Here is a 20,959-nt window from a genome sequence, read left to right as displayed (position 1 = left end):
GTGGATCAGACCTATATGTATATGGAGACATATAGGTAGAAATACAAGTTATTTATGGCACCTTATCTAGATATTGTGACCAAAAGTTAGTGAATATGCGCCGATTGTATGAAAATTAGCCTAGTATTACAATAATTATAAATGTTTGCAATTACACCCACTAACACCATAATGATGGAAGACAAGCCGAATTTTACTCTGTTTTGCAGGAGACCAAGTCACCGCTTGCGCTCAAGGCTCACGAGAAACTGATCAACGCATCTATGTCATATATCGCCCGTCAATCAACAATGAAGAGACGATTACCGCAATGATGGCACAATGCGATAGTCGATCAAGAGTTGTGTTTCAACCACATGCGGTAATAAAAACAACACCGCATGCGAATCTATGATCGAAAGATGCAGCTGAGAAACGCAAAAGCGGAGGATTGAGACACGTGTACAACTAATGGTTGTGCAGAATTGACGGTCTGATTGCATAACAGAAGGAATAATATCCCTCCATCTTTGGAATTACCATGACAATCAAGTGGGGACCACAAGGCCAGAGTCAAAGACCTACACCTATAAATACCTCATTTATTTTAGAGAAAAAGTATGCTACGGGATACGGGGTAAATTCTGCAAAACTGTTGAGAGAAAAGGCTGAGCTGAGTGCTTGAATGAAGAAATTCGGGAAGAAGATGAGATAAAGCCGAGAGGTGAATCTCAAATCTAACCTGCCAAACACCCGATTGAAAGCTCTGTGCAAAGATCCCTGCTACCGATGAAGCAAGCCTGAGAAGGAAGCTCTTCCTACCATCAAATCCATCCTATCCGGCAAGCAGATCTCCATCGAATCAGTGCCAAGACATTGGCACTTTTTTGTATCTGTTCTATCTCTTTCATCGTTGTATTTCATGTTTCCTTTATCTTTTCATTCACACACCATATATCAAACGCTTAATAGACGTATTAAATGTTTCGATAGCTTTCTTTTACCATTTTCTGTTTATTTCCGTTCACCCATTAATCACTTTCTTCATGATGTCTTCTTAATTCCCTGATAAGCAATATGAATTAACTAAGTACTTAATCTGTGTTAAAGATATAAAATGTGTTTAGCTAAGGCATGCTAGATGACATCTTCACCTGTGAGAGCAGAAGTGAAGATACTATTCTGATCTATCGAGAGAAGTTTAGAAGAATACGTTAACTAAAGCGAGTAGTACTTCCAGACATGGAAGCAACCTTGTGTTCATTACGTTAGTCTTTTTTTCACCACAGACATGTGGGAGCTCGACCGATCACTGAAAGGTGTACTCAAGGGAAGAGCGAAACAGTATTTGTAGCCTCAACGCAATTGAGAACTTGCATTGTTTATATTATTTGAATTTCTCTTTCTATTCTGTTCATAAGACTTGCCGTCATATTCCACGTCTTTTCATAACTTTCACAGCTAGCCTTGACTCCAGCATCTTGTACATGAAGCTTGTATCTTGTATCATCTCGCTTAGGTTTATTGTATTATCGCATCTTTACCGCTTTACTTTATTTTATCACAATTTATATACCTGTACAAACAAATTTTTAAAGATTGAAAACCTGGTCGCATATATCATGAACATACCGCAATAACCTAAACCAGTCCCTGTGTTCGACCTCGGATCACACCAAGAAACTTGCAGTGGAATTACACTTGGTACTATCGTAAGGAAACTTGTGACAGCGCATGGCATACTACGTGAACACTCATCATTAACGCATATCTAGTGGTAGTATCGCATCATTTTGAGCATAGAACATCACCAATCATATCTATCTTAATTTATGTGTTACAATACGTTGAGTGAAAACCAAAATGGTCTATACTATATGGATATAGGTGGGAAACCTTATCCTGGTAACACTACGAATGCGGCTCGCTTTGTAGAATAGTTATAAGTGTTGTGACTTACTACAGATGGTCTGATCCTGATCATTCATGTGGAGACATGCGAGCAGGGGCATCCTATACAAAGAAGTTTGTATCAGACCGGACCAGGAAGTGTTATAGTCCGTTAAATAACGTCGTTCATGACAGAGACTTCACTTCACTAAGATGACCATAGGTAACATGACCTTAATCCTCAGTGAGTCGGGAACTCTTGCTTTTGAGGGCGGTTCTTTGATTTGCACAGGTGCGAGTGGCCAGATCATCGACTCAAACCTAGCACTTTAGGGATTCGTCTGATTTGGAAGCTGGGAACTCAGCTACACAAGATGGAATCACTCTTTCCCCGAAGCAGGGGTAAGTAGATAGATTATACCCTTAAGGGTTGATTCCAGGGCTTGAATGATGTGATGCCACACACCTTCTCATGGCCTGAGAGGTGTTCACACATAGTAGGAATATGTTGTATTGTTCATTAGAGGGATCAATGGTACTTAAGGAGTTAGATGTAACTACAGGGGCAAAACAATAAATTTTTCCAGCTATACTTACGAGCATCTATGAAGGGTTATCGCACTGTTGATTGGTTATATCTGGTGGACACATAAATATATTTGTGGTGAGAAGAGTGCAGTTGTCGGTCTTTAGTGGAATGCCTGGCAGTTAACGGATGGTGGATCTCGTGGCTAAAAAGTTTAGTTAGCTATTCACGTACCGTTGGAGCTTTGAGCCGTAGGTTCATAAGGTCCCCTTGGTAGCTCAATGGATTCAAGTTGAGAATAAGTTTTTGGGTTAGTTTGAAGTTTTCAAATTGGCAAGAGAGAGTTTGATTATATATGATATAATTAAACGGATCAATTATATATGATATAGTTGACATGATGTATGAGATACATTAATTAGAGGAAAATGATATAAATATGATTCATGTCCAGTAGAAGAGAAAAGGACTAAAGTTAATGTATTGCATATGATGTGATATTAAACCATAGGTTATAAATATAATAAGATTATATTTATTTTTTATTTTAACAATTATGGGATAATTGTGCTGGCTTTTTCTCTGTACCGATTGAGATAGTGGGAGGTGGCATTCAATTTTCATAACTGAAGGATAAAATGAAAATTGTTTTCATTTTGCATTGAATCAGACATTTGCTCACGAGTAGTGTATACTGTCTATCACATAGCAAATCGAGAGCATACACGACAGCTCAAAGTTTCTAAACGTTCGTATATACGCGCGCGGTTTACTAGACGATCACATAGGTTTTACTAAACGATCATCTAGCTATTTCCTACGCGATCGCGCACCCGAGCATTTACTAAACGATCTTCTATATGATCTCACCCCTTTTATTAAACGATCGTGTACCTCTACCTAAATGATCAGGCATCGTCTATACGATAGACACCTTAATCCCCCACTTGCTTGGTCGTGGTAAATGATCGTCTCTTCCTCCTTCCCTCTACCAAATTCAACAGAGCCCACACCTTCTGGATTCTCACTTCGAGAATACCGAGGGTTCCAAGTGGTGGTGTCTTCCTTGCTGCCAAGTTCATGAGGAGTCCATTCATGGGTAGACGATTTCTTGGACGATCTCAACGAAGAGCGAGAAGAGGAGTCCGTTGGACGATCTTCAACTGGTATGTATCTTCTATCTTTGTTGTTTAAAGTTCAAAGCATGCCTGTAATTTGTTGTGAAATGCATATCTATTTTGTTTAGTAAATGCGCGCATCTACATGATCATTTAGTAAACTTTGAGATGTCGTGTATGCTCTCGGTTTGCTAGGTAATAGGCAGTGTACTCAATTCGGTGTGCGAAAATCTGATCACTTGAAAAATGAAAACCATTTTCATTTTATCCTTCAGTTACGAAAACTAAATGCAACCTCCCACTATCTCATTTGGTTACGGAGAAAAAACCGCCAACAATTATCCCATAATTGTTAAATTAAAAAAATAAATGTAATAATATTATATTTATAACTTACAGTTTAATATCACATCATATGCAACATATGAACCATAGTCCTTTTCTCCTCCACTAGACATAAATCATATTTATATCATTTTCTTCCAATTAATGTATCTCATACATCATGTCAACTATATCATATATAATTGACTCATTTCATTATATCATATATAATCAAACTCCCTCTTGCCAATTTGAACACTTCAAACTGACTCAAAAACTGATTCTCAACTTGAATCCATTGAGCTACCAATGAGACCTTATAGACCTACGGCTCGAAGCTCCAACGGTACGTGAATAGCTGACTAAACTCTTTAGCCACGAGATCCAGCATCCATTAACTGTCAGGCATTCCACTAAAGACCGACAACTGCACTCTTCTCACCACAGATATATTTTTGTGTCCATCGGATATAACCAATCAATAGTATGATAACCCTTCACAAATGTGAAGAAACTCTTATATAAGAGTACATATGAGCGAAAGCGGATATTTCAAATTCATTGTGATAGAATTTCCATATATACATTCCCACAAACAGATATGCATTAACACTACTAAATTACTGACATGTTTCATGATAAATATACAAGAGAACAAGGAACTTACCAGTTGAAGACTTTCTTCTCGGCAAAGCCAGCTCTTTCCACGAACGAATCCTCTCGCACTCGTTAGACCAGCAGGCTATCGTTCAGCAACACCCCGGTCGTCTACTACGAACAGCTTCACACGAACAGCAGGAAATGGGGACGACACCACCACTCGGGGCCCTTAGTATTCTCGGGGTGAGAATCCAAAGTGTGGGCTCTGTTCGGATTTGGTAGAGGTAAGGAGGAAAAGAGATCGTGTACAACGATCATGCAAGTGGGAGAAGACAATGACTATCGTATAGTCAAGATGCTTGATCGTTTAGGCGAGGTACACGATCGTGTAGGAAAAGCTAGGCGATCGTCTATACATTCGTTTAGTAAAGCTCGGGCACTAAACAGTTATTTAGTAAAATGTGAGTGATCGTTTAGAAAAGCACACGTGGGTGAATGCGATTGTTTAGTAAAGGATGCACTATCGTATAGGCTCGAAATTATTAAGCGATCGAATGTAAAACCCTCCATGAGCTATTATGTGTATTCTTTTAAAAATGAAACCAATTTTCATTTTTTTCTTCAGTTACGAAAACCAAATTGAACTTCCCACTATCGTATGGTTACGGAGAAAACGCCGGGCAATTATCCCATAACTGTCTAATTAATAAAATAATAATTATAATCATATTATATTCATAACCTATAGTTCGATAACATATATCAACCATTGTGTTTTCTCCTCTACTTGATATAAATCATATTATATTCATAACTTAATCCCCTGAAAAGAAGAACAAACGTGATTAGTGGTGCCTGAATCAATTATTCAGGCAGAAACATCACTCTCCATTAAACATGTTTCTATCATAAGTAAATCATATTTACTTTTGTCTGCCTTGGCCTTAGCCTTGGCTATCTTCCTTTCCTTCAGCCAGTAAGGGCAATTCTTCCAGTGTCCGTTCTGGTTGCAGTGGAAACATTTTTCTTTTTCAACCGCCGGCGGATGCCTCCTTAGGGCGATAGGTGGTGGGTTAGAAGGAATTTTCCCTTTCCCCTTACCACTCTTCTTCTTCTTCCCATTTGCAGAGTTAGAAGTAGAAGGTGCAGACTTTGTTCTGTTGGATTTTATGTCCTAAAACTCGTAGTTTGTAAAGTAATAAACATATTCTATTTTGTTTTTCAATAAAGTTGTTATTGAAATTGTAATCTTGAATTCAATATACTAAGGTCCTGAGGCTATTTAATGTAATTTGAACTTTATGTAGTGGCATAAATATGGATCAAGTTCAAATATATAGCCAAAATGGTCTATAGTATATGAATAAGGTTGGGCGCCTTATTTTGGGGACACTATGGATGCGTCCCACTTTGTAGTTAGTACAAACGATGTGATGCTAAATCATTCATATAGAGATATATGAGTGGGGGCATCCTATATAATGAGTTTGCATAAGATTGAACCATGAAATAGTCATTTTTTACGTTCTAAATGTCGTTTTATGTATAACACTGACTATTTCGTTAATTGATGACCTAGGTAACTTAATCTTAATACTGAGCTAACTATGAACTTCACTCGGAATTATCCTTAGATCTGCATAGGTGAGGGCAGCTCATTATCGCTGGCCCAATAAGCCTCCCATTTCAGGGGTAAGATCAGGTGGATAGCTGGGAACATAGGGTACAAGACGGAATTCACTCCTACCTGTTATAGGGATAGTAGATAGGTTGTTCCCTTTAGTACTAAATCCAGGTCTTGAACAAGAGTCCCACCCTCTCTTTGGCCCGAGAGAGGTTCAGTTTATAGGTTGGACCTTAAACCAATTGTTCATTACAGGATCAGTGGAACTTAAGGTGGACCTTAAAGCAATTGTTCATTACAGGATCAGTGGAACTTAAGGAATAAGATGTAGTCTTGGGAGTAAAACGGTTTTTATGACCCAGCGAAGATTACAAACAACCTGTGAAAGATTAGCTTATTAATCATTGTTATATCATGATGGAACACGAGACATAAGTAGCGAAAAAAAATGATCTAATTACACTCTAATTGCATTTAATTTAAAGGAAAAAACATGCAATTGAAGGAAAAACAGTAAATTAAAAATTACCTTTGAGCGTAATTAAAGCATGCTCTGATAATGTTGTTTGATTATGTGTGCATATAGTATGCCACATAGTTTTAAAACCCCATCATAGGAAAAGCATGTGACATGAATTTTTTATATCTTATAAGTGTTATAAAATATATACTATGCATGCTTAGTTTTAATATAAGTGTTATATTAAAGCATGTTTGATTGAAGGAAGCATGTTATAGATGAATGCTTTAGGGTTATAATTGTTATAATTTATTTTATAATTTTTATAAAATAACCTAGACTTCTAAAATCTATAATAAAGATAAGATGCATGCTCATTTAGGGTTAACCATCAAGTAATCCCAATTTTCACAGAAAATAGGTTGATATCTTGTAAAACCAAAGTTACAAGAAAACTCACCCGAAAAGATCTTGGCAAAAAGTCAGATAAGATGACTAAGGTTAAAGGTTTTTAAGTTGATGGTTCACGGAAATCCTACTACCTGGAGATCGAGTCGGCATCTAAGTTAGGTTAAACCGGTTTTATGAGCATGCGTGAGCGGTGTGAGGTAATAAAATTTGTTTATCACCTAGACATCGTAGGTTAAAAATCCAGTATAAAAGTTATACTCGGATGAATCACCTAGACTTAGGATATGTTTAAGTTAGCTCAAATGTATCGCGAAGTATTCTATACCCTAACCATCTAAAACACTTCAGCTGGAGAGAAGTAATGTACTTTTAGCTCTAGCGTTCCTAAGAGTTCACACCGTGAGATTCATGCTTGGCTTTGGGCTGCCCTGGGAGCGGACTCCATTTAGAGAGTGTTTGCATGAGTCAATACCAAGGTGAATAGGGGAAGTTGTTCATAATAAGTGTGAGAAGAAAGTGTGTCAACACATCCTACGGTCTCTTCCATTAGGTCGCATTGTGAGATTCCTATAATGCACCTGCATGTCTGCCCTAGAGCGACCTTACCAATCGGAGGGCTGTATTATAGGATTCGAAACTCCGCGAACTCTAGAAACTAATAGGGTCTCTCAGGTCTGTTTTCATTCTTGTCTTTCCAACTTCGGGAGCATAATGATTCCGATCTTTGAGGTCTGAAAATGGAGGGTTATACTTACAAGAATTACTAAGTGATAGTAAATTCTTGACCAAAGTAGCGATAACTAAGTTAATATAGGAATAAGAGTTATTCTGGTGATAGTATCTAGTCAAGATAGTCTTAGTTCAATTGAGGAATAATCGATCACCCCTCAGTGGAGGTTATTCTAAACCATTGAAATATCGGTGTAAAATATAATAATGAAGGATACATTATTATTTTTTTTTGCTAAACTTGATTGGATTTAAAAGATTAATGTTTTATTATAAAGGATATGTTTTTCTTTTCAGCATGACTAGCTCTTTAGTTCAACTATTAGCTTCTGGAAAACTTAACGGCGACAACTACTCAACATGGAAAACAAATCTAAGTTCAACACTAGTAATAGATGACTTGAGATTTTTCTTAACTGAGGAATGTCCTCAGGCCCCTGCCTCGAAATAAGCACAAGTTAAATATGATTTACTAGTTGCTAAAACAGTTTAGTGGAGTATGATACCTTAACCTGGATATTGGATTCAGGGGCCACTAATCATATTTGCTTCTCTTTTCAGGAAACTAGTTCCTGGAAAAAGCTTAAAGAAGGCGAGATCACCTTCAAAGTTGAAATAGGAGAGGTTGTCTCGGCCAAAGTAGTGGGAGACTTGAAGTTATTTTTCAACGATAGATATATCATACTTAAAGATGTTTTGTATGCTCCTAAAATGAGACGAAATTTAATATCTATCACATGTATATTGGAACAAATGTATAAAATATATTTTGAAGTTAATGAAGCGTTCATTTTCAGAAAAGGTATCCAAATTTTTTCTGCTATACTTGAAAGCAACTTATATAAGTTAAGACCAACTAAAGCAAAATTTGTCTTAAATACTGAGATGTTTAGAACAGTCGAAACTCAGAATAAAAGATAAAAAGTTTCTTCTAATGCCTATCTATGGTACTTAAGATTTGGCCACATAAATCTCAAAAGAATTGAGAGATTGGTTAAGAATGGACTCCTAAATCAGTTAGAAGACAATTCTTTACCTCCATGTGAGTCTTGTCTTGAGGGAAAAATGACTAAGAGGTCTTTTACTGGAAAAGATCTTAGAGCCACAATAACCTTAGAGCTCGTATATTCGGACCTCTGTGGACCGATGAATGTCAAAGCTCGAGGTGGGTATGAATATTTCTTCAGTTTTATTGATGATTATTCAAGTATGGTCATATTTACCTAATGCATCATAAGTCTGATTCTTTTGAAAAGTTCAAAGAATATAAGGCTGAGGTTGAGAACCAGTTAGGTAAAAAAAATTAAGACACTACGATTAAATCGAGGTGGGGAGTACATGGACTTAAGATTCCAGGACTATATGATAGAACACGGAATCAAGTCACAACTCTCTGCACCTAATATGCCTCAGTAGAACGGTGTATCTGAAAGAAGAAACAGAACCTTGTTGGACATGGTTCGCTCAATGATGAGCTTCACTAAGTTACCTGATTCCTTTTGGGGATATGCATTAGAGACTGTTGTCTATATTTTGAATAACATTCCCTCTAAAAGTGTTTCAGAAACAACTTATGAGCTATGGAAAGGGCGTAAAGGCAGTTTACGTCACTTTAGAATTTGGGGATGCCCGACACACGTGCTGGTGCAAAATCCTAAAAAAAATTGGTACGTCATTCAAAACTATGCCTATTTGTGGGTTATCCAAAAGAAACAAAATGTGGTATATTTTACGATCCTTAAGAGAATAAGGTATTTGTATCTAAAAATGCCACATTCTTAGAGGAAGACCACATAAGTAGTCATCAACCTCACAGTAGACTAATATTGAATGAAATTTCCAAAGACGCTACAGATAGAGCTAGTTCATCTACTAAAGTAGTAGATAAAACTAGTACATCTGGTCAGTCACATCCTTCTCAAGAGTTGAGAATGCCTTGATATAGTGGTAGGGTTATTCATCAGCCTGACCGTTACTTGGGTTTAATAGAAACATAAGTCGTCATACCTGATGACGGCTTAGAGGATCCATCGACCTATAAACAGACAATGAAAGATGTGGACCGTGATCAGTGGGTCAAAGTCACGGACCTCGAAATGGAGTCTATGTACTTCAATTCTGTCTGGGAACTTGTAGATCAACCAAATGATGTAAAACCAATTGGTTGTAAGTGGATCTACAAGAGAAAACGAGACCAAGTCGGTAAAGTACAGACTTTTAAGGCTTGACTTGTGGTAAAGGGTTATACCCAGAGAGAGGGAGTGGACTATGAAGAAACTTTCTCGGTCGTTGCCATGCTTAAGTCGATTAGAATACTCTTATCCATTGCCACTTTTTATGACTATGAAATTTGGCAGATGGATGTCAAGATAGCCTTTCTAAACGGCGATCTTGAGGAGAGTATCTATATGGCTCAACCATAGGGGTTTATTACACAGGGTCAAGAACAAAAGGTTTGTAAGCTTCAAAAATCCATTTATAAGTTGAAACAAGCTTCTAGATATTGGAATATAAGATTTGATACTACGATCAAATCTTATGGCTTTGTACAGAATGTTGACGAGACTTGTATTTACAAGAACATCGTCAATTCTACTATAGTGTTTTTAGTTTTATATGTTGACGATATTCTACTCATTGGGAATGAAGTAGGTTACCTAATTGACATCAAGAAATGGCTAGAAACACAGTTCCAAATGAAAGATTTGGGAAATGTTCATTATGTTCTCGGGATTCAGATTATTCAGAACCGCAAGAACAGAACACTAGCCATGTCTCAAGCAACTTATATAGACAAAATGTTGTCTAGGTATAAGATGCAGAATTCCAAAAGAGGTATGTTACTTACAGATATAGAATTCATTTGTAAAAGGATCAATGTCCTAAGACACCTCAAGAGGTTGAGGATATGAGCACATTCCCTATGCTTCCGCTGTAGAGAGCCTGATGTATGCAATGTTATGTACTAGACCTGACATATGCTACGCAGTAGGGATAGTCAGTAGGTATCAGTCCAATCCTGGATATGATCATTGGACTGCTGTTAAAAATATCCTCAAGTATCTTAGAAGAACGAGGAACTACATGCTTGTGTATGGTACTAAGGATTTGATCCTTAATGGATACACTGACTCTGGTTTTCAAACTGATAAAGATGCTAGAAAGTCTACATCTGGATCAGTGTTCACTCTTAATGGAGGAGCAGTAGTGTGGAGAAGCGTAAAATAAACCTGTATAGCTGACTCTACAATGGAAGCTGAATGCGTAGCTACTTGCAAAGCAGAAAAGGAAGCAGTATGGTTGAAAAAATTCTTGACAGATTTGGAAGTCGTTCCAAATATGCGTCTGTCTATCACCCTATATTGTGATAATAGTGGTGCAGTTGCAAATTTAAGAAAACCAAGAAGCCACAAGCATGGCAGGCGTATTGAGCGCAAATACCATCTGATCTGGGACATTGTACATCGTGGAAATGTTGTAGTGACCCAAATATCTTCTGAGCAAAACATTGCTGATCCTTTTACAAAGGCCCTCACGACTAAAGTGTTTCAAGGTCATCTACAGAGTCTAGGTCTACGAAGTTTGTAAACTAGGACAAGTGGGAGAACTTTTGGGTATATGCCCTAGTTTATTGTATTCATATGTTTATTGTACTCATATGTTTCTCACTTAAATTCAACATTGTGATACTCCACTAGGAGTTTTAGTCCAAGTAGGAGTTTGTTAGATTTTATGTCCCAAAACTCGTAGTTTGTAAATTAATAAACATATTCTGTTTTGTTTTTCGATAAAGTTGTTATTGAAATTGTAATCTTGAATCCAATAAATTAAGGCCCTGAGGCTATTTAATGTAGTTTGAACTTTATATAGTGACATAAATGTGGATCAAGTCAAATATATAGCCAAAATGGTCTATAGTATATGAATAAGGTTGGGCACCTTATTTTGGGGACACTATGGATGCGACCCACTTTGTAGTTAGTACAAACGATGTGATCCTGAATCGTTCATATAGAGATATGTGAGTGGGGGCATCCTATACAATGATTTTGCATAAGACTGAACCATGAAATAGTCACTTTTTACGTTCTAAATGTCATTTTATGTATAAAACTGACTATTTCGTTAATTGATGACCTAGGTAACTTAATCTTAATCCTGAGCTACCTATGAACTTCACTCGAAATTATCCTTAGATCTACATAGGTGAGGGCAGCTCATTATCGCTGGCCCAATAAGCCTCCCATTTCAAGGATAAGATCAGATGGATAGTTGGGAACATAGGGTGCAAGACAGAATTCACTCCTATCCATTATAGGGATAGTAGATAGGTTGTTCCATTTAGTACTAAATCCAGGTCTTGAACAAGGGGCTCCACCTTCTCCTTGGCTCGAGAGGGGTTTGCTTTATAGGTTGGACCTTAAACCAATTGTTCATTAGAGGATTAGTGGAACTTAAGGAATAAAATATAGTCTTGGGGGTAAAACGGTTTTTATGACCCACCCGAGATTACGAACAACCATTGAAGGATTAGCTTACTACTCATGGTTATATCAAATGGACACAAATATATCTATAGTGAGGGGAGTGCATAGTGGAATGACCCGTTAGTTAACGAATGTTGATTAGCTCCGTCTAAAAACATTTTAGCCAGCTAATCTCGGATCATTAGAGCCCATGATCTATAGGTCCATTAGGTTCCCCTACTAGCTCATATGGAATAAACTTAGAACAGTATGATAGAATAATTCGAATTGTTTGAATTAGGTGAAGAGAAAGAAACCGACAAGTATATATGATATAGTGGTCGAGTTTTTCAGTTAGAGATACAACTTTAATATTTAAATGTGATTTAAATGTGATTTAAATATCAAAAATATGAATACGTTCATACTCGGAAGCTCGAAAATAATGGAAATGGTCAAAGATGTAAAAAGTCAAAGAGTTGACTTTTGACTTTGAAAAGGAAAACTTTGACCGACCTTATATTCAACTGTGATTTGAATTTCAAGAAAATGAATGGGGATTCATGCTCTAGAGGTCAAAATTAGTTAACCGAAAAAAATCATAAAAAGTCAAAATGTTGACTTTTAGGTCAAAGTTTGACTTTGACCAAATGACTATTTTGCCCTTTGACTAAAGTTAGTGGAAAAATCCAAACTTTTGTTGGATAATTCCACTAACAAAATAGTGGGCTAGGTGTTGGCTTATAGTGGAGACATTAAGCCTACTTAGATAGTGGATTCTAGGTGTTGGGTTTTTATAGATTTGTTTCATGCAATTGTTGCATGGTTTTTTTCTATAAATTGGGCTTTCAATTTGAATGAAAAACCTTTTGACCTTTTTGGAAAAATTATTTTCTATACTTTTGCTAGAAAAATAAAAACCCAATACCAAAAAATTCCATCTTCTTTTCCATCTCTTTCTCTCTCTCGTGTTCTTCATCCACTGGGTCCCACAATCCGGTTCTGAGTCTAGAGGATAGTAGGCCAACTCTAGTAGTGGTCCGGAAGAGTTTGGGTCGAGATTCAGCGAGGAAAAGTGGTTTTCGGGAGCTTCAAAGGTAATTTTTAATTTATTGTTTTTCCTTCAATTGCATTTTTTTCCTTTAAATTAAAAGCAATTAGAGTGTAATTAGATCCTTTTTTCCACTGCATATGTCTCGTGTTCCATCATATTCCTGAGGTCGAACCTCGTTGAAATGTTCTAGAAGACGAGACAACATTTGCCTCACCTTTTTTCCTCTCCTTACTTTTCAGTAAAGATTTGTATGTCTGCAAATTGTTAAGGAGAGTTGTAAGGGTATATTCTACTTTGTTAAGAATTGCATTGCTAACAAAGTGGAAGAAGCTCTCTGGCAATTAATGCAGTGTGATGCTAACCTGACTACCCTCATCGATTCTAGACCCATTCATCTCCACCACATTGAAGTGGCCCATCATGTTAAGCACATGTTCACAAATAGAGGTGTCTTCCTCCATTTCGGAGTTGAAGATGTATTTCAGAGCCTCGTGCTTGAGCTATCCAAACGGTTGTCCAAACATCCCCATAGGGACTCCATGATCTCACGCGCTGAGACCTTGAGCTCATGCTTCTTGGCCAACACGTCGCTAAGACTAATCAAGATATAGGCTCGGGCCTTCACGTTTACCCGTATCCATCGCTCGTATGCCTCTCGAACATTTCGAGCAGCATTTGGAGTTGGAATAGGAGGACAGACCTCCGTAAAGGCAAACATTAGATCCTCAATGATGAGTATCATCGTGATCATATGTTTCCAACTAGAATAGTTGTCGCCAGTAAGTTTTTTGGCCCTAAGTAAAGCGATTTTGGTTGTAGCCATTTTTAAAATCGTTGCTGAAAAACGAATAAACTTTTATAAGACTTTGCTAAACCACATTTTAACCAATTAGTTTTAGCAAAACTGTTTCAAAGTACCCTAAGTTAAAACAGACTTCTATTTTGCAATGATGCCCCATCGAGGCAGGACAAATGTTACCGGTGGGGTGATCAGATGCCCTCTCACTCATTCTCAACTATTAGGCAGAACCAACTCTTGGAACTGAACCTAACAGCCACCATTTATTTGGTCTAGAACTGTTAACCCTTAACAATTCCGTGCAAGTGTGACCCCTCACTTTTGGCGCCAGAGTGCCGCTCTAATGAGCCCACCGTAGGGAAGAACTAGATTAGGACAAGAGACTAAGTAACCTTATCCTCTTATCGGAGATCAAATAAAGAAATGCGCAAAACTATCATCCTATAGGGGGACACTCCCAGGGTGCCTCGAGGCGATGCGCATAAACTTTATTCAACCTAACGAGAGAGACCGTCGAATATGTTGTCGAACTTCCGCTCTCACTTACTATGAACATTCTCTCCATCCACCTTGATATTGACCTACCCAAACACCATCCTTTAAGGGGACACTCCCAGGGTGCCACGAGGCCAAGGGTAGATCTCATGGTGTGGACTATGGGAGAAATGTGAGAAGTTTAAATGAAGCATCATATGCCCCAAGTACATCCTACTAAATTTTCAACCTAAGGGTTCATTAACTTAGACAATCCGGCTACTGATTTTTGTCTAAGTCATTTATTAAGTCCTAAAAAATAACTTTTGTCTTTGAAATAGAACAAGTTCAAGTAGTCACATTAAACTTTTTAATGGACTATCCTTAACTTGCATGCATGCATCAAATCTATCTAATTCACCTTTTCAGGTAGGTTCCCAGGTAGGGGTGCTACGTTTCCGTCACCTTAAATACCCCAGCCTAGACAGAACCCGCCTTAGACAAAAGGTCCCTTATAGATAGATTTGCTACACTTTAACCTTTTATTAGTCAATTTAATACTATTAAACTGATTAAAGATATTAAAGCCTAAGGTTGCTAATCATATTAGAACCATAATCTTAGGTCTATCTTATCCAAGTTTTAAACATTTTAACACGCAATAGTTAAACAATTTACTATGCGATTTACTCTGCGATCGTATAGTCAATAACTAAGCGATGAGGCTTGCTGAGCTATACAATCGTCTAGTCCGCGCATACGTTAAACGACACCCGAGTATCCGATACTCAGCAATCGTCTGCACGACCCAACCAATGCTTGATCATCTTCATTCTCGAATAACAGCAACCCTTGCTATAAAGCTTCTTCACAAATGACTCAAAACTCAAACTAACTTTGAATACAGACTCGAACACATGGGCCTTTACAATTAATTCGAAATGTAAAAGAAATTTACAAACTGAGGCTTCATCCAAAGAAACTCCATTAATCAACACATCCACAAACAAATTAACCCTTAAAATAGAGAGTAGACATGCTTTTACCCACCGAGAATGTAAATGCAATTCTTTGCAGCAATGAATTTGGAATATAAGAAACCTGGCTCTGATACCAATTTAAGAAACTCTTATATAAAAGTACCTATGAGCGGAAACGATCTTTCCAATTCATTGTGACAATATTTCCACATATACATTCCCATAAACAGATATGCATTAACACTACTAAATTACCGACATGCTTCAAAATAAATACACAAGAGAACAAGGAACTTACCAGTTGAAGACTTTCTTCTCGGTAAAACTCGCTCTCTCCATGAACGAATTCTCTCCCTCTCGTTAGACTAGCAGGCTATCGTTCAGCAACACCGCGGTTGTCTACCACGAACGACTTCACACGAATAGCAGGAAACGGGGATGATCCTACCACTCGGAGCCCTTAGTATTCTCGGGGTGAGGATCCAAAGTGTGGGCTCTGTTCGGATTTGGTAGAGGTGAGGAGGAAAAGAGATCGTGTACAACGATAAGCAAATGGGAGAAGGCAACGACTATCATATAGTCAAGATGCTTGATCATTTAGGTGAGTACACGATCGTGTAGGAAAAGCTAGACGATCGTCTATACGATCGTTTAGTAAAGCTCGGGAGCTAAGCGATCTTTTAGTAAAATGTGAGCGATCGTTTAGTAAAAGATACACTATCGTATAGGCTCTAAATTATTAAGCGATCGAATGAAAAACCCTTCATGAGCTATTATGCGTGTTTTCAAAATGAAACCAATTTTCATTTTATTCTTCAGTTACGAAAACCGAATTGAACTTCCCACTATCGTATGGTTATGGAGAAAATGCCGGGAAATTATCCCATAACTATCCAATTAATAAAATAATAAATATAATCATATTATATTCATAACCTATAGTTTGATATCATATATCAACCATAGTGTTTTCTCCTCTACTTGATATAAATCATATTTATATCCTATTTCCTCCAAATTAATGTATCTCATACATTTAGCAATCATATCATATATAATTAACCAATTCAATTATATCATATATAATCGAACTCCCTCTTGTCAATTGAACATTTCAAACTGACCCTAAATCTTATTCTCAACTTGTATCCAAGCTACTAAGGGGACCTTATGGACCTATGGCTCAAAGCTCCAACGGTACGTGAATAGTTGACTAAACTCTTTAGCCACGAGATCCACCATCTGTTAACTGCCAGGCATTCTACTAAAGACTAACAGCTGAACTCTTTTTACCACATATATATTTCTGTGTCCATCGGATATAACCAATCATGAGTACGATAACCCTTCACAGATGCTCGTAAGTAAATCTGGGCCAATTTACCGTTTTTCCCCTGTAGTTACATCTTATTCCTTAAGTACCATTGATCCCTCTAATGAACAATACAACATAGTCCAACTATGTGTGCACACCTCTCGAGCCATGAGAAGGTGTGTGGTTCCATATCGTTCAAGCCCCAGGATCAGCCCTTAAGGGAGTAATCTATCTACTTACCCCTGTTTCGAGGAATAAGTGAATTCCATCTTCTGTAGCTGAGTTCCCAGCCCCCAAATAAGACGAATCCCCAAAGTGGTAGGTTTAAGTCGGTGACCTGGCCACTCACACCCATGCAAATCAAAGGACCACCCTCAATGGCAGGAGTTCCCAACTCACTCAGATTAAGGTCATGTTACCTATGGTCATCCTAGTGAAGTGAAGTCTCTGTCATGAACGACGTTATATAACGAGGCGTTAACACTTCGTGGTTAGGTCTTATACAAACTCTATGTATAGAACGCCCCTACTCGCATATCCTCACACGAATGATTAGGATCAGGCCATCTGTAGCAAGTCACAATACTTGTAACCATTGTACAAAGTGGGCCGCATCTGTAGCGTTACCAGGATAAGGTTTCCCTCCTATATCCATACACTATAGACTATTTTGATTATCACTTAAGACATGATCCACTTGTATGTCACCACATACAGGCTTAAGTTACATAATGACAACCAGGGATTTTAGTTTATTGGTTTGTGGTAAAGTAAATAAAACATCCAATGTGCAAAGTCAAGAAGTGAAGTAAATATCATATATTATACATCACAAACATTTGTACAAAATGTTTACAAACTACAGGACATGAGACATTAGGGCATCATCCCCAACAAGATGCTCGTAAGTATAGCGGGGTCAATTTACCGTTTTGCCCCTATAGTTACATCTAACTACTTAAGTACCACTAATCTCTCTAATGAACAATACAACATTGTCTTACTATGTGTGGACACCTCTCGGGCTATGAGAAGGTGTGTGGTGCCACATCGTTCAAGCCTTGGAATCAACCCTTAAGGGAGCAATATATTTACTTACCCTTGCTTCGGGGAAGGAGTGAATTCCATCTTGTGTAGCTGAGTTCCCAGCTCTCAAATCAGACGATTACCCAAGGTGGTAGGTTTGAGTCGGCGATCTGGCCACTCGCACTCGTGAAAATCAAAGGACCTCCCTCAAAGGCGGGAGTTCCCAACTTACTCAGGATTGAGGTCATGTTACCTATGGTCATCCTAGTGAAATGAAGTCTCTGTCATGAACGGCATTATATAACGAGACTATAACACTTCGTGGTCCGATCTTATACAAACTCTTTTGTTAGGACGCTCCCACTCGTATATCTCCATATGAATAATCAGGATCTGACCATCTATAGCAAGTCACAATACTTGTAACTATTTTATAAAATGGACCGCATCCGTAATGTTACCAGGATAAAGTATCCCTTCTATATCAATATACTACAGACCATTTTGGTCATCACTTAAGGCATGATCCACCTATATGTCTCCACATACATGTTTAAGTTCCAATGACAACCAGGGATCTTAGTTTATTGGCTTGTGGTAAAGCAAATAAAATATCTAATGTTCCATAGTCAACAGTGAATAAAATATCATATATTATTACATCACAAGCATTTGTTCAATACTGTATTTACAAACTACAGTACCCAACGAGTGTTTATGGCATTAACCCCAACAATCACCCACTTGTTCTAAAGCAAGTGGGGTGTACAAACAACTAGTACAAAACAATAGTCTAAGGCACTAAGGCCCAATACAAAAATCTCCCACTTGTCCTAGTCTAGCCGTGGGTGGTCCTGTAGACCCATGCTCTGAATGTGACCCTAAAAAACTGTAGTTGTGAGAGCCTTCATAAATAGGTGGTCTTGGGTGGTCTTGGATGAGATGATACTTCCGCTCTATATGTTTGTCGCGTTTATGACTCCTGGGCTCCCTAGAGTTCGCCACAGCACCACTATTATCACAATAGAGGGTGATGGGCTTAGACATGTCTAGAACAGCTTCCAGATCTGTCAGGAACTTTCTGAGCTAAACGGCCTCCTTAGCAGCTTCACAAGCCGCTACATACTCGGTATCCATCGTGGAGTCGGCAATGCATTCCTGGTTAGTACTTCGCCACACTACTGCTCCTCTGTTCAGAGTAAAAACTGACCCTGAAATTGACTTCCTACAGTCCTTATCAGTCTGAAAGTCAGAATCTGTGTATCCAGTAAGGATCAAATCCCTAGTTCCATACATGAGCATATAGTCTCTCATTCTCCGAAGATACTTGAGGTTGTTCTTGACTGTGGTCCAGTGACCCTGTCTTGGCTTACACTCAGACCTACTAACTGTTTCCACAGCATAGCAGATGTCTAATCTAGTACAAAGTATCACTTACATCAAACTGCCAATGGCAAATGCATATGGGACCTATCTCATCTCCTCAACCTCTTGAGGCGTCTTAGGACACATGTCCTTAAACAAAGTAACTCCATGCCTGAACGGCAGTAGGCCCCTTTTGGAGTTATGCATCGAGTACTTGAACAACATCTTGTTAATGTACACTACTTGAGACAGCGCTAGCACTTTATTCTTCCGATCCCGAAAGATCTGAATACCAAGAACAAACTGAGCCTCTCCCAAATCATTCATTTAGAATTGGGTCACTAGCCAGTTCTTAACTGCAGTCAGTAGTCCTACATCATTCCCAATGAGTAAGATATCATTTACATACAACGCTAGGAAAACTTCTAAACTATTGAAGATTTTCTTGTAGACACAAGGCTCATCAACGTTTTGGACAAAGCCATCGATTGGATGGCAGTATCAAACTGAATATTCCAAGATTGAGACACTTGTTTCAGCCCATAAATGGACTGATTCAATTTGGAATCTTTTTGCTCTTGACCTTGGACAATGAATCCCTCGGGCTGCACAATATAAATGGTCTCCTCAAGATTACCATTTAGAAAGGCAGTCTTGACGTCCATTTGCCAAATCTCATAATCATAATAAGCGGAAATGGAAAAGAGGATGTGGATCGGCTTCAATATGGCAACAGGTGAGAAAGTCTCCTCATAGTCGACTCCCTCTACTTGGGTATAACTTTTTTCCACAAGTCGAGCCTTGAAGGTTTGCACTTTCGCATTGGCACCCTGTTTCCTCTTGTAGATCCATTTATAAAATATAGGTCTTACCCCATCAAGCTGACTATAAGATCCCACACTGAGTTAAAGTACATCGACTCCATCTCGAAATCCATGGCTTTGACCCATTCATCCCGGTCAACATCCTCAATTGCCTTCTGATTAGACAATAGATCCTCAACGTTGCCATCGGCTACCATAGTCAGGATTTCCGTAAAACCCAGGTAGCGAACAGGTAGGCTTGCAACCTTCCAATTGCGTCAAGGTTCCCTTAACTCTTGAAGTGGAACCAACCTATCAGATGAACTATCATCAACAAAACTTGCTGATGAAACAGGCCCTTCAACAACTCTTGCTGAAGTTTCAGTAGTTTCGTTGGAAAGCTCACGTAACACGATCTTACTACGTGGACTGTGCTCCCTAATATGATCTCCCTCCAGGAAGGTAGTGTTCGTACACACAAACACTCTGTTTTCCATCGGATCATAAAAGTAACTCCCTCGTGTACATTTGGGGTAGCCTATAAAGAGGCACAACCTCAACCGTGGTTCCAATTTCTTTGGATTAGCCTCAAGTACAAGTGCTGGGAAACCCCATATACGAAAGTGATGCAAACTAGCTTTACGCCCGTTCCACAACTCCAGAGGTGTTCTCTCAACACTCTTGGAAGGAACACAATTGAATATATACACTGCAGTCTCCATTGCAAAACTCCAAAACGAGTCCGGTAAGGAAGCGTAACTCATCATCGACCGAACCATGTTCAACAAAGTTCTGTTTCTCCTCTTCGCTACACCATTCTGCTGAAGTTTACCCGATGTTGAGAGTTGGGAAACGATTCCATGTTCTATCAAATAGTTCTGGAACCTCAAATCCAAAAACTCTCTACCTCGATCCAATCGAAGTGTCTTAATCCATCTATCCAATGCATTTTCAACTTCAGCTTTGAACTCTCTGAACTTTTCAAAGGATTTAGACTTCTATTGCATCAAATAAAC

The sequence above is a fragment of the Benincasa hispida genome, chromosome 12, assembly GCF_027475165.1.
Source record: "Benincasa hispida cultivar pf3 chromosome 12, pf3_genome.v1.1, whole genome shotgun sequence".
Classification (NCBI taxonomy): domain Eukaryota; kingdom Viridiplantae; phylum Streptophyta; class Magnoliopsida; order Cucurbitales; family Cucurbitaceae; genus Benincasa; species Benincasa hispida.
The sequence above is the reverse complement of the archived record's forward strand: the minus strand, read 5'-3'. Positions refer to the sequence as shown.